The sequence below is a fragment of the Apium graveolens genome, chromosome 10 (assembly GCF_009905375.1).
Source record: "Apium graveolens cultivar Ventura chromosome 10, ASM990537v1, whole genome shotgun sequence".
Classification (NCBI taxonomy): domain Eukaryota; kingdom Viridiplantae; phylum Streptophyta; class Magnoliopsida; order Apiales; family Apiaceae; genus Apium; species Apium graveolens.
Window position 1 is genome coordinate 12,724,643 of NC_133656.1, and position 12,890 is coordinate 12,737,532.

The 12,890-nt window shown below is 34.2% G+C and overlaps 1 long non-coding RNA gene across 1 annotated transcript; it reads left to right on the forward strand.

Moving 5' to 3' along the window:
• Nucleotides 1-266: 266 nt before the first annotated feature.
• LOC141690233 (uncharacterized) lies at nt 267-1,497 on the forward strand. The gene is made up of 4 exons (XR_012562694.1): nt 267-385; nt 463-505; nt 635-700; nt 1,432-1,497. It is a non-coding gene; the product is annotated as an uncharacterized LOC141690233 (long non-coding RNA).
• Nucleotides 1,498-12,890: the final 11,393 nt, after the last annotated feature.

Consider the following 12,890-nt stretch of genomic DNA (forward strand, 5'->3'; position numbering starts at 1 on the left):
AATTTTAAAATTTAGAATAAACATATAAGTAAATATATTTTTTTAAAATAATAAGTTAAATTTATAATAATAAAACTTAAATATATGTATATTAGTGCACAATCAGAGCGGGGCAACATTTGGGCTTTAGCGGGTAAAATTTGGGCAAATGGCCTCCCAAATTTTCAGACCTTTTGAAATGTTCAGACACAACTAAAACTCTCTCAACTAAAACTCTCTCATCCATTCAATACTTTAATTTCCTATCTCTCTCTTGCAGTTCCCCTCTTACCCTCAACATTTTAATATGATTTAGATTTCAATTGTAGCTCAATTTGAAGGGTCGATGATTTGGTTATTCGGCTGAGACTTTGATTTTTTTAATTAGGGCTTGTTCATATTATAGGTTACTTTAATTTAAGTTCAATTTCTTAGATATATTTGTTTGAATGACAATTAATCTATCTCTATCTTTATTTTTAGGGCTTATTCTCTCGGGACTTTGCATTCAGGGCTTTAATTTTAGGTAATACCCACTTTTTTTATTTTTTTTTAATTTCAGGGTTAAGTTTTTTAAGATTTGCCGACTCAGATTTTTGGTTTTTCGTTAAAATTTGTATGCAAACTTTTATTAACTTTCCGTTTTGTGGTAAAGTCAGGATTAATTTTATTTTTCTGATGGAGCATCTCCGAGTCATCTCCGCTCTATATGAATTTGAAGGTAATTTTAAAACTTAGTTGATTAAATATTATATGTGATTACAACTATGTACATATTGAAGGTATACATATGTATTTATGGGTATTGTCCTTGCTTGTTTTCAGTTGTGTTATTTATTTTTGGTGGTTGCTGGTAATAATTTTTGCCCTAGTTTGTGGAGGGTGGGGGTGGATGGAGAAGAAGCACATCAGGTGGTCATGTGTGTATAAGATTTTGAATTAGTATAATGTTTGCTTTTATTTTTGTGTACATTTTATCTAATGCCCTGTCTTCTAAAGAAGCAGAATACAGTATATATGTCTACTTTAGTTTGGTTATGTCTAGTTTAGTTTGATTTGGTTTTGTTTTATATATGTTTGTGTAGAATTGTGTTTGTATATGTTTTATATATGTTTGTTGATATATGTGCATTGTATTTGTTACAAACTGCAGTTCTGTTTTCAAAAGCTTTAAACTTGAGTTCAAATTTGAGATGGGTTCATCAGAATTTTAGAAATTCCGTTCTTAAGTTCAGAATGTCTATGGAACTAGCCCAAACCAAAACAATAAGTTGTCTGCCCCTGGTTCTTGCCAGGCAGTTTAATCAGATATCGGGTCACATGAGCTCGAAAGTTTTGATGGGAAAATGATAAAGTTAGATGAGGGAATAGAGAAGGTGGAGAAAGTTAAATTGTATATGTGTTAAATTTATTGGTAGTTTGATTATAAATTTTTTATTTATGGTTTTGTAGGTTACATATGGATGCAGATTCTTGGAAATTCTTGCAGTTTGGGGGTCTTTGGTTGGATCTTTTCTGTGTTTTATCAAGGTCCGGTAACATATAAAGGTAACTTTACCTTTAGGGGTTCGGGGATAAGCTAGTTTTCTTGTGGCACTTTTCAGTTTCAGTGTGGTGTGAATTTATTATTAAATGGTCCTCTAGATTACCGGTGGTTTAATTGCTAATTTTTAATAAATTTTTCATGCAGGGCTGTTGTAGCATCTTTTGGAGAATATAAATTTGACAAGAATGATGAATCAGGCTGCAGGTGAAGAAGGAAAGATTAAGTATAGAAATTCTTATGATTATCTTGTGAAGACTGTGAAAGTTGAAGACTGTGATAAGCTGCTTATTTTCACTCTCATGAGTAACATTGTCTACCACGAGAATTTGTGTATTCAATTTTATGCAAGCTACTGGATAACGGGTATGAAAAATAATTTTGAATTCATAACAACATGATACCTGATAAGATCCAAACAACATGATACTGATAGTGTGTCGGTGCATTCTGTTTATGCATAATCTGTTTATAACATGCATCTGAAACATTTGTTTTGAAACCTCATCTTTCTGATAACCTGCTTTCCACTCCATAATTCACTGTCTTGATAATTTTATTGTATGACATGTCTCAAGTGCTTTGGAGGTCAAGCTCATGTTTTCCCAGTTTGCAGCTTTGTTTCAGTCGCCCATTTAGGAGTTCTATAAACTGAGCTGATTACATGGGTTTGCGACTAAGATTCATAACAATGAGTTTGCATTTGGACTATAAAGAAATCATTTCTAAATAGATCAACTTGGTTTTTTCAGACACCAATGTCTTACAGAAAAACATGCTTAATGCTCATTATTTGGTACTACATTTGTGATTGTGCCGGTTCGAAATCCCAAGGATTGCTCAAGTCATCAGAATAAAGCTCTGTTAGGAATTGTTGATTCTTTCTATTATATCAGTTTATAATACATTATTTGATACTTCTATTAAAGTTCCAAGAGAGCGGTAGTTTAGTGGACTTTTATTATAGAATGGTGCCATGGAAGAGCGGCAACAAGATTCCACATAAATGGGTTAAATGGTTAAATGGAAGCCTGATTTGTTAGCACAACTGAAGAATCTGATACATGTGCTCTCTCTTTTCCGTGTTTCTAAAGATAGCTGCCAGATTAGTTAAGTTAATTGCGATTCTCGTAAATTAGACTTGTAATATTTGTATTTAGTAGATTAAGAAGTTTGTGATGTATTAGATATAGTACATTTAAATTGTATATCGGTTTCATGAAATGGTATTGTTGGATGGATCGTTGGGTTAATGAATTTGTTTTTAGGATTGCATATATATTAACAAAAAATTTCATTTTTTTATTAGCAAAGTGTTACATTAGCTTTATAAAATGTTACAATAACAAAAAAAGGGACCCATATTCCACGTAATAACTGTGGGTCCCAATGTGGGTCCCAGTTTTTTAAAAACATTTTAGAACTCTAAGGTAACATAAAAAACAAGTTACAACTGATCTCTCTTTCTATTGCATTAGCAAGCTAAGGAAACATATAAACAAGTTAAAATACGATGTTGCCTTAGAAACCAAAGATGTTACCTTAGACCCCTAAGGCAACATGGAAAAACCTATCTTTAAGAAAATGTTACCTTAGCTTAAAAGTGGGGCAAGAGCAACATATTTACCCCCTAATGCAACATTTTTTTGGTGTCACAGTAGGCATTGTATGGTGTAGTGATCCTTGTCTGTCCAAAAATTAGGTTCAGAAACTAGTATCAGTGTAACCCTTTACAACCAGTTCCCTATCTTCTCCATATACCAAAAATAAATCTTTAGTCCTCTTTAAGCACTTAAGAATATTCTTGAAAATTATCCAGTGACCCTCACCTGGATTAGACTGGTATCTTCTCGTCATGCTCAAAGCATACAAAATATCAGGATAAATACATATCATTGTACACTTTATAGATCCAATTGCTAAAGCATATGGAGGTTTCTCAAACGGCCCTTATCATCTAATGATTTAGGGGAAATTATCTCTTGAGATCACTATACCATGAGACATCGAAACATATCCTTTCTTTATCTCCTGCATCCTAAAATGATGCAATATTTTATCAATGTATGTACTCCGACTAGGTCGATTAATCTTTTCAATCTATCTCTATAGATCTTGATCCCTAATATATAGGTAGCATCGCCTAAGTCTTTCACCGAGAAACTATTTCTCAACCAAGTCTTAACAGCCTGTAGAGAATGTATGCCATTCCTTATTTGTTATATGTCATCTACATGTAATACTAGGAATGTCACATGGCTCCCACTAACCTTCTTGTAAACACATGGTTCATCTCCATTTTGAATAACGCCAAACTCTTTGACCATTACATCAAAATGAATATTCATTCTCCTTGATGCTTACTTCAATCTATAAATAGATAGAAGCAACTTATAAACTATCTTAGCAAACTTTGGATCGACAAAGCCCTCAGGTTGTATCATATATACATCCTCTTCAAGGCTCCCATATAAGAAAGCAGTTTTGATATCCATTTGCCAAATCTCATAGTCAAAGTAAGCTACTATTTCTAACAAAATCCTGATGGACTTGACCATAGTAACCGATGAAAAAGTCTCATCATAGTTTATACCATGAATTTGTTTGAAACCTTTTTGCCACTAGTCGCGTATTATAAGTTTGTACTTTACCATCCATGTCAGTTTTCTTCTTGAAAACCCACTCGCACCCTATAAGTTTTACCCCTTCGAGTGGATCAACTAAAATCAATACTTTATTTTGATACATGGATTCCATCTCGGATTTCATGGCCTCTAGCCATCTCTCGGAGTTTGAACTGTTCATAGCATCTTGGTAGGTGAGAGGCTTATCATTATCTATAAGCATCACATCACCATCTTGAGTCAAAAAAAAATCATAATTTCTCCCGGGCTCATGGTGAATCCTACTGGATCTACGAATAACCTATGTTTCTTGGACAAGATTAATTTCAACATTTTGATGTACATCCTGGTCTTATTCCAACTCTGGTTTAATGTTATCATGTGGTTCTCGATCTTCATCGAAATGTATTATCCTCCCACTGATTTTCTTAGAAAGTAATTCTCCCTCAAGAAATACAGCGGCCCGAGCAACAAACACTTTGTTCTCGGAAGGATTATAAAAACTATTGTAATAACCCCAATTTTTGAAATTTTTTTGAAACCCTTATGAATAGTGATTTTGCTGATTATGCTGAATAAGAAAACTTTTCATGCCACACTATGTTGGGGTTCTTCTATTGTTATTCTGAGATCTCATTAGTACTTTATATGGGATATAAGTGTATGTAAAGATCGTCAGAATCCAAATTCGAACACTTTGATTTTTCCCGAAAATCCACCAGATACAGAAAGAATTGAGTATAAGGTAACAGGATAAAAACGATTTGAATTCAAGGATTATAAGAGAGGATCATAAAAAGGAATTTAATGTATTGAGAAAGGTTAAGGGAACCTGTAAGGCATATGTCATAGCCTATTTGTATATTCGAGGATTTAACTCAACTCAAATAAGAATGTAATAAGTAAATAGTGGATCTACCGTCAAAGAGATCTCGCAAAGTAATATCTGTCAAAGGATTTAGAAACAAGGTTCGTCTACAGACTTGAGGAATTAATTCACTGGAAGAAGTTCAAGAAATTGATCAAGCCTCAGTGATATAAATCAAGGTTGTGGATTTAATCAAGTGACAGAGATCTCGTCAGAGTATCATTAATTACAAGGATTTAATCTAAAGAAAATCAGAGTATCAAAGTCAAGACATGAAGAAACGTCACGGAAGTTAGTCAATCATGAACTAGACAGTACATCGAGTGTCAACGTTGAAGTGGTGGAATTGATTCATAATTTTCAGTGATTTTCAGAAGATTTACAGAAGAATGGATGCTGCTCAAGATTAGTATTAATTCTCTATTAATTAATTAAGTCATATAATTTAATTAAGAAAATAAATTATATCTGCAAAGATTAACTTATTTGATTAATTAAATTAATTGATTAATTAATTCTGAATTAATATTAAGAATTTTCAGAATTTTAATTGATTTAAAATCTGTTATAAATTCAACAAAGACAACTGATTGTATTAGTATGACAATCGGTATGACAATCAATAGTCATACCGAAAGTCATGCTAATTCAAAAGGATTGTCTTATCAGAATTATTATTAGGATTTAAATCTATTTAATTTCAGCAAGACAAACTGTTTGAATTAATATGACAATCGATATGACAATTTGATAGTCCTACCGAAAGTCTTGCTAGTTCATTCTGATTGTCTTGCTAGTTCTAAAAGATAGTCCTACCGAAAGTTCAACTGGAATTTGATAGTCCTACCGAAAGTCTTGTTGAGCCAAAGAGATTATCATGCCAGTTCATTTTCATTCGGTTGGTTGATAAAAGAAGCAGAAGCTGAACATTCATTTTAATCATCAACACACAGAACTCGAGAACAAAAAGAAAAAGAAGCAGACACAATATTTCATCTTCTCTGCTGCTTCAAGATTAAATTTCTAGTTTGTAAAGTTATATCCAAACCACTAGAAATATTTATCTTGTTCTTGTGTAACAATCTAGCGGATCTAAATCCCTAGAACTTAATCTCAAATTGCGTTTAGCATTTGAATCTTTTTATTACAAAAATAGAAAAAGTTCATGTCGAATTTATTCTAGATTTGTGATAATTAATTTGAGATTAATTCCTTGTAATCGATACAGTTGTTGTAACACCTTTCAAGTTTAATAATATTCTTATTTAACTTGAATTTTGTTTCACATTTTTATTCCGCATTTAATTCGATTATTCGGTACTGTTTGTATTCAACCCCCCTTCTACAAACACATTGGGACCTAACAATTGGTATCAAAGCCTTTTGATTAACGAACAAATCAAGATCCTAGACTTTTGTGATTTTTCAACTCCTTGAATTTTTATTTATTCAAAAATTCATAATGACTTCACAAAAAGTTGGAACCGTTAAAATTCCACTATTTGATAAAGAAAATTATATCATGTGGAAGAAGAAGATGCTATTATTTTTACAAGTTGCAAATCCCAAATATCTGAACTTGTTAAAGAAGGGTCTAAAAACTCCGATGGTTATTGAACCAGAGGTGATAGTAGATGATGTTGTGATCACCAAAGCCAGAACCTATCCTAAAGATCCTGAAGATTTTACTCCTGATGAAAAGGAAGAAGCCTCCTTGGATGCCAGCCTTCAATTAATTTTAATTGATTCCCTTGATCCCTTGATGAACAAAATGTGATGAACTGTAAAAATTCCAAACACATGTGGGAAACTATTGAGGTGATCAATGAAGGCACAGAGGAAGTTAGGGAGAACAAGTTGGAGATCCTAACCTCTGAGTATGAACATTTCAAACCAAATCCAGGAGAAGGAATTACTGAAGTGTTTAAGAGGTACAATGCGTTGATCAACAACCTGAATATCAATGGAAAATTTTATTCAATCAGGGAGGTCAACAAAAAGTTCCTTTTAACACTGCCAACTCATCTTGAACATAGAATCAGTGCCATTAGAGAAGCTAGAGATCTGAGTGAGATTTTTTTGGACAGGCTCTATGGAGTATTAAAAACCTATGAGTTGGAGCAGATTCAACAGAAGGAAGTCTACGGGAAGGATAGAATGGTCAGCACATCTACTGCACTTGTAGCTGAAGGTCAACAACAATAGCAATCTCAATAATTGGAGAGAATGGTATAGTGTTCCAAAGCTGAGGAAAATATGTTAGTAGCAGAATTTGATCCTCCTACTACAAATCAATCAAGTGATGATTTTTATTCCTTGGAAGAGCTGGAGCAATTGGAAGACGAGTCAATGGCCCAAATTGTCAAGAGATTCTCCCATGTCAGATTCAAGAGGAATCTCAAGCTTAAGTACAAGTCCAACTACAACAAATTCCAGAAAGGTGGATCTTCATCCTCTAACACCAGCAGTGGTGGATACAAAACATGGATGGTTGATCGGAGCACCATTGGATGCTATAACTGTAATGAGTTGGGACACTTTGCCACAGAATGTAGGAAGCCAAAGGAAGTAAGAAAGAACTCTGAAAGGGCTTATCTGGCAAAGGGAAGAAGCTGGGATGATACTGACAGTGAAGATGAAGAAGAAGGAAATCTTGCTCTTATGGCTATTGATGGAAAAGCTTCATCGTCAAGAATAGAGGTAAAACTTTCTGATGCTGAAATGGTTTATCATCTAAGAGGTAACTTAGATTATGCACGTCGTGATAATGAACTGTTAAGTTTATAGATCACAGACCTTGAGAAAGAGGTCAATGAATTAAGACTTGTGCACATTAATCAAGACAAATTAAAAGAACAAGTATCTTTTCTAGAGAATAGAGTTGACTGTTATAGAAAACTCGAAACTATTCTCAAAGAAAAGATCACCGGTCTTGAGACTAAGGTTAGAGCCTACTTTAATTCTTGTTCGAAGGCTAAAGAGTTCTACAGTAAGCAAGTTGTTAATCAAACATCTGGAATAGGTTATGATTACAATGTTGCTATTGGAGAATTAGGCATAAACTCCCCTCCTCATGTCTGTGCTAAAGGGAGGGAAGTACCACATGTGCTTAAGGGTGTTGATGAACCCCTCTATAAACCATCAATTGCTGAACCATTTGATGCGACCTCTTCTGTTATTCAAGAAGAAATGGGTGCTGAAGATCTTGCTAATGAGAAGGTTGTTTCCAAGTTGAGTGTGTTGAAAGTTCCAGTCAAAGTTGTGAAAGAAACTGAGACTAACTCAGACACACATGAGTTGGAAAACAAAAATGCCATGACTACCATGCATAAATTGCCTGCTGTTAATCACTCTCATAAAGCATGTGGTGTTTCTAATTGTATGTCTTGTGCTTTTAATATGATGTATGCTTATTTTAATGGTAAGCATGTTTCTAATGTTAAGACTACTCCTCGTCAGCATGTGAATAACAAGAAGCATGATAGGTCTAAGACTGCTAGTCCTTCTAAGGCTAGAAAGGAGACAGTTGTGTCTAAGCCTAAACAGAAATTTGTTAAGGCTATTTATAAGGTCAAATGTTCAGTCAGTGAGAAAGTTGAGACCATTAAAATTAAAAATGTTGTTTTGCCTGACAAAGGACAATTCTACAAGTATGCCGAGCCCAACCAAGTTTGGGTTCCGAAGAAGGTCTAATCCATTTGTAGTGCAGGGCATTAAACAGGTGTAACCGATAGTGTGGATTCTTGACAGTGGATCATCAAGACATATGATCGGAGATAGAGCCCTGCTATCAAATATGGTTGAGAAAGCTGGCCCCATGGTTACCTTTGGAGATAACAGCAAAGGTTTATCTGAGGGATATGGCTGTTTGCAAGCTGGATATGTTATAAGTGAAATTTTGTATATTGTGCTAGGTTATTATCAGGAAGCAGTATCTAACATATAGCACCAATGATGAGACTTGAGAATATTACGACATATCAGGCACCTGATGCACATTACACTTGGAATTGGACTCTAGTAAGATGTGTACAAGTGTACTCCTGGTTGGTGAGTCAAAAGAGGAAGTCAATGCACCTCAGTTCATGGACTTTGCAGTTGCAGATCTATTGGACTATGCAATCTCTTCTTCACAGTCTCCCTTCAGGTTTGTATGAACTAGTGTACTACTGAAGCAATCGTCAAGGACATGGTATGGCACTCTATCTGAAGTTATAATTTTATATGAACTAGTAGAGTCGTCATATTTATAACTCTCTTATCACTAGGCACAATCATATTGTTTTAAATGTGCAGTGGTATATTGATAATGCTATCATTGAACTCAAACTTCTTTCTACATTAGTGATTTCTTATTTCATGTAAAATCTTTTGAAATCACTATTGTAAATCATTTTCTCTCTATTACCATATGTTTTATGATACAGGTTCAGTCTCCAATGACTTTCTTTCATTGACAGTCATGAGGTTGAAAACACACATCTATCCCAGACTGTAAAGACAAACACAAAAACAGAACCAACCAACACTCTCTTACCACTAAAATGAAGTATGAGTGAGCGTGAGGGAGATAGTGCCTTAGTGCACCACATAAGGAAGGTTCTGAAGTCAACCTAGTAGCTCTGTCTCCTACATAGATGAGTAGTATTTAAACCGAGACAACTGCTAGCCCCCATACATCTTCTCAAAAAGATGTAATGGCTGAAAAGGCACAAAAACAGTTACTAGATTCATTCTCTCAACAGGGTGTGTCTATTGAAATTTACCTGTCGGCCAAGGTATCCGATGTAGTGTCACCACTTCAAATATAAACAATTCTTGATGCACGAGGAAAGGTTACACACACAAAGGATGAGTTGACGGAAACAAGAGTTTCGACCATTTTAAGGTCAAATTCGATTATTTAAGGTTCGTTAATGGACCAATTCCCTTTACAGGTGTTAGGAGAGGATACTGATCCAAAAGCCATATGTCAGTGGTCAGTGTCTACCTCCCCAGGCTTAAATCCCCTGGATGCATCTGCGGATAGTGGATCTGACATAAGTGCAGATCGGCAACTTGTTGACAATGATTCAGATATTACCTGATGAGTCACAAGGAAATGTCTTCACAGACATTAGAAGGGAACTTTGATCTTTATGCTAAATTCGTTGGATCATTGTTTACCTTACCAGAATTCAAATCTGGAACCCTAAAAGGGAAACTAGCAACTTGTAGATTATGACTCAGATTCATCTGACGAGTTTAACAAGGATGGGGATTTGCGAACTCCCATTACACCACCTGTGACCTCCTTAAGGATGGCTAAGGTGATTTTCTTTGCAGGCATAGCTGAATGTTGGAGCTATGAGAGGAGTGATACACTTGTGAGAAAGAGTGTAAACACGAGTGGAGAAAGAGTGAAACACATGTGAAGTACACTAAACAGAATCACACACTCACAGTGAGGATGAAAGAGAAACTACTTGTTATTTATTTTCCAACCAAGTGGAATATGAGAACTCCTTCAGACGACGGCATACATTCCTTCACTAAGGGGGAGATAAAAGCTTAAGCAATAGTTTGGAGGATTCCTCAACTAAGGGGGAGAAATTGCAGGGAGTAAGAAAAAGGTAAAGAACATGTACACTACACCACACCATTGTTGTTTGTAACTGTGTATCCTATTGTACGGGAGAGGTGCTAAAACACAAGGTAATTTCCTAGTGATAAGGGAAGAAGCTGTTTTCTAAATGAGGAGTACCATTGGTTTTTATCTAGCGGATCCTATTGTACGGGAGAGGTGGTAAACAAAGGTGATCTTCTTTAATCAGTTGATTCTCATAGGGGGAGAAACAAGAGAGATATGAGCTTCTCAACAGGAAATGTGGTTGTACAGAAGAAAATGGAACTACTTGAAGATATGTTCAGTCTAGAGGAACATCTTATTTGGAATCTGGAAAATGTTATATTTATTCCAGAAACTTTTCTGCTATTTACTTTGCATTTCAGTTTATATCTTTTTCTTATTTGTTAGTTGAGTTATCCTCTAGGTATTTGTGTGTTATTGTCTAACGAACAAATAGGGGGAGATTGTAAGGCATATGTCATAGCCTATTTGTATATTCGAGGATTTAACTCAACTCAAATAAGAATATAATAAGTAAATAGTGGATCTACCGTCAAAGAGATCTCGCAAAGTAATATCTGTCAAAGGATTCAGAAACAAGGTTCGTCTACAGACTTGAGGAATTAATTCACTGGAAGAAGTTCAAGAAATTGATCAAGCCTCAGTGATATAAATCAAGGTTGTGGATTTAATCAAGTGACAGAGATCTCGTCAGAGTATCATTAATTACAAGGATTTAATCTGAAGAAAATCAGAGTATCAAAGTCAAGACATGAAGAAACGTCACGGAAGTTAGTCACTCATGAACCAGACAGTACATCGAGTGTCAACGTTGAAGTGGTGGAATTGATTCATAATTTTCAGTGATTTTCAGAAGATTTGCAGAAGAATGGATGCTGCTCAAGATTAGTATTAATTCTCTATTAATTAATTAAGTCATATAATTTAATTAAGAAAATAAATTATATCTGCAAAGATTAATTTATTTGATTAATTAAATTAATTGATTAATTAATTCTGAATTAAAATTAAGAATTTTCAGAATTTTAATTGATTTAAAATCTGTTATAAATTCAACAAAGACAACTGATTGTATTAGTATGACAATCAGTATGACAATCAATAGTCATACCGAAAGTCATGCTAATTCAAAAGGATTGTCTTATCAGAATTATTATTAGGATTTAAATCTATTTAATTTCAGCAAGACAAACTATTTGAACTAATATGACAATCGGTATGACAATTTGATAGTCCTACCGAAAGTCTTGCTAGTTCATTCTGATTGTCTTGCTAGTTCTAAAAGATAGTCCTACCGAAAGTTCTACTGGAATTTGATAGTCCTATAGAAAGTCTTGCTGAGCCAAAGAGATTGTCATGCCAGTTCATTTTCATTCGGTTGGTTGATAAAAGAAGCAGAAGCTGAACATTCATTTTAATCATCAACACACAGAACTCGAGAACAAAAAGAAAAAGAAGCAGACACAATATTTCATCTTCTCTGCTACTTCAAGATTAAATTTCTAGTTTGTAAAGTTAAATCCAAACCACTAGAAATATTTATCTTGTTCTTGTGTAACAATCTAGCGGATCTAAATCCCTAGAACTTAATATCAAATTGCGTTTAGCATTTGAATCTTTTTATTACAAAAATAGAAAAAGTCCATGTTGAATTTATTCTAGATTTGTGATAATTAATTTGAGATTAATTCCTTGTAATCGATACAGTTGTTGTAACACCTTTCAAGTTTAATAATATTCTTATTTAACTTGAATTTTGTTTCATATTTTTATTCCGCATTTAATTCGATTATTCGGTACTGTTTGTATTCAACCCCCCCTTCTACAAACACATTGGGACCTAACAATTGGTATCAGAGACTTCTGATTAACGAACAAATCAAGATCCTAGACTTTTGTGATTTTTCAACTCCTTGAATTTTTATTTATTCAAAAATTCATAATGACTTCACAAAAAGTTGGAACCGTTAAAATTCCACTATTTGATAAGGAAAATTATATCATGTGGAAGAAGAAGATGCTATTATTTTTACAAGTTGCAAATCCCAAATATCTGAACTTGTTAAAGAAGGGTCTAAAAACTCTGATGGTTATTGAACCAGAGGTGATAGTAGATGATGTTGTGATCACCAAAGCCAGAACCTATCCTAAAGATCCTGAAGATTTTACTCCTGATAAAAAGGAAGAAGCCTCCTTGGATGCCAGCCTTCAATTAATTTTAATTGATTCCCTTGATCCCTTGATGAA